Here is a 3,037-nt window from a genome sequence, read left to right on the forward strand (position 1 = left end):
ATAAATGTAAATTTAGATTGACAACGAGATAGAAACGAATGATAAGAGCAGATAAAGAAGAGGGTGTCGGAAACAAAAAGATGAAAGAATAGATGTTCATAATTATAGGATTGAATGGGATAGAGAAGAGCAGATTAAAACAGATAGACGGGAATATAGACGGACCCAGAGATCGAGAAATATTGGCGTGGGTAGATAGAGGATAGGATGAGATAGGGAAAAGGGTACTAAAAAAGATAGACGTTGAGGGATGTAAGATATGATGTGATAGGGAAAAGGGTATTAAGAAAAATGAATGTGAATTTAGATTGAAAAAGAGATAGAGAAAGATACACGTTTGTAGATATAGGACACGATAAAATCGAGAAGATGAGATTATAGATGATACTAAGGAATTTAGATTGAAAAATGAATCGAAGGAGATAGGCAGTGGTAAATGTATGATACAATGGGATAGAGAAGAGTAAATTGAAATAGATCGACGGGAATATAGATTACCCAAGAGATGGAAAAATATTGGCGTAGATAGATATAGGATAGGATGAGTTGGAGAAGAGGGCACTAAAAAAGATAGACGTGAATTTAGATTGATAAAGAGATAGAAAAAGATTGACGTGGATAGATAAAGGATAGGATGTGATTGAAGAGACGGCATTGAAAAAGATAGAGCAGGATTTATATTGACAAAGAGACAGGATGAGATACATTTTCTCTGTATCTTTCTATTATAAACATTCAAACTTATTAATTTATTTTCAAGGATTTTTAGAGATTTGAGGGTCATTAAAAAAGTTCTTCAGAATTTTCAATTGATTTCAATATTTTGAAAGGATTTAAAAGAATTGGAAGTAACTTTAGGGTAATTAAAAAAATTCAAAGGAATTTTTCAGGAGCTATAAAGAGTATCAAAAGATTTCAAAAGATTTTAAAGTATTTGAAATATTTAGATTATTTTAAAAGATTTCGAAAAACTTTTAATATATTTCAATTACTTTAAGGGACATCAAAAGATTTTTGGTGATTTAAAGGTCTTCTAGAAAGTTCCAGGGATTTTTTAAGAGCTTTGAATAGTAGCGAGCGATTTAAAAAAAATCTGAAAGATTTCAAAGGATTTGATATTTTGTAGGGCATTTTGAAGAATTCTAAGGAATACTCAAAAGATTAAAAAAAACTTAAGGGAATTTTAAATATGGTAGAGTATTTAAAAATACTCCAAGGAATTTCTAATAGATTTTAATAATTTGAAGTGATTCCAAAGAATTTAAAAGATTTTAGTATATATTTTTAAGTTACCAAACAATTTTTAAGAGCTTCACAAATTTTCTAAGAATTTCCAAAGATTTGAATTATTGTATAGTATTTTAAAAGTTTGCAAGTAATTTTTAATTTGATTTCAATAATTGAAAGGAATTTTAAAGAATTTGAATGATTTTAGGGTATAAATAATAGTTCAAAGAAAATCGTTTTATCATTTGAAGATATTTTTGACATTTTCAAGGAGGAAATTGAGACATTGAAATTTCTCAGATTTTCTTTATCCTATTTTCAAGGCCTTCAAAAGTTTGTAAGGCTTTCAAAAGATTTCAAAGGATTTAAATTTATTTAGTGTATTTTACAAGATTCCACGGATTTTTTAAAGATTATTAGAAATGTTCAATTGATTTAAATAATTTGAAGAGTTTCCCAAAAATTAAAAAGATTTTGTAGTATTTTTAATTAATTGAAGGAATCTTTAAGAGATTTACAAAGTTTAAAGGGATTTCAAAACATTTCAAAGAATTTAAAATACTTTAGACAGAGTCCTAAAAAATTCTAAATGATTTGTAATAGATTTCTATCATTTGAAGTGCTTCCAAAGAATTTTAAATATTTTCAGGATATTTCAAAAGGTAAAAAAGATTTCAAGGGACTTGCGAGGATTTAAATTACTTTATAAGATTAAAAACAATTTAATGGGGTTTTATAGGATTTCCTAGAATTTCGTGAGGTATGGAACAATGTTATAGAGAACCTATGAGATTTTAGGATATTTTTAAAGGAATTTGCAAGGGCTTTAAAAAGCGTCAATGGATTTCAAAGTATTTTAATAGATCTCACTAATTTCAAGGAATTTTCAAGAATTTTTAAAAATATTTTAGGGGATTTCAAAAATTCCAAGGCATTTTCAAAAGATTAAAAAAATTTCTAGTGTTTTCTAAGGATTTTAATGATTTTAAGGCGTGTGAAAAATGTTTTGTTGTTTTAAGATATTTGAATAGATTTGAATGGATTTTGTAAGCTTTCCGAGAATTTAAATAATTTAAATGGATTTTAAAAGCTCCTAAGGTATTATAATCAATTTTATGGGATTTCAGAAAATATAAGATTTAATAGAATTTGACTGGATTTTCTAATATTTTGATAGATTTCAAAGAATTTATTCACAAGAAGGGAGGGATTTTGTAGGTTTTCCAAAACGTGAAGAGATTTACAATTATTTTTTGCACTTCGTTTGAAACTATTTGGAATTCACCCAGACTTTTTAGTAGTTTATCCTAAATTCCTTTCAATTCTTCTGAAATTTTCGAATACATTTGAATTCTCCTAAATTCACTGAATTCTACTGAATTAAGTGGTTTAAAAAATGATTTTAATTTTTTGTTTAATTTATCGTAAAATCTTGCATACATACATTGGATTTGAAGTCTGTTTAATTTTATTTAACTCATTTAAATCTTACCGAATTCAATTAATTTTTCATATTTTCAGATGGTTTTTTATCCACTTGAATTCTTAAGGTTCCGTAGCCCCGAGCAAAAACCGTTACAGTTTCTGTCGGGGGTCTGTCTGTTCATTCATCTTACTTTTTTCCAAGGGTGCCCGGAGAGTAAGGGAAACGTATGGGAGGGAAGTAGGAGAGGGATAATAAATGAGGAGTGGGGATTAGAGTAAATGAGGGGAGGATGTTGGTTAGATGGGGAGAGAAGAAGTGGGGGCAAAGAGAGGAGGGTATGTGGAGGATGTGAGATAAGGGTAAGTAGGGAGGGGACATTTCTGA

The 3,037-nt window shown here is 28.5% G+C and overlaps 1 protein-coding gene across 1 annotated transcript in view; it reads left to right on the top strand.

The window, feature by feature from the left end:
* LOC117170044 (proto-oncogene tyrosine-protein kinase ROS) overlaps positions 1-3,037 on the top strand; it is a 126,035-nt gene that overhangs the window by 92,213 nt on the left and 30,785 nt on the right. The window lies entirely within an intron of this gene.

The sequence above is a fragment of the Belonocnema kinseyi genome, chromosome 3 (genome assembly GCF_010883055.1).
Source record: "Belonocnema kinseyi isolate 2016_QV_RU_SX_M_011 chromosome 3, B_treatae_v1, whole genome shotgun sequence".
Lineage (NCBI taxonomy): Eukaryota > Metazoa > Arthropoda > Insecta > Hymenoptera > Cynipidae > Belonocnema > Belonocnema kinseyi.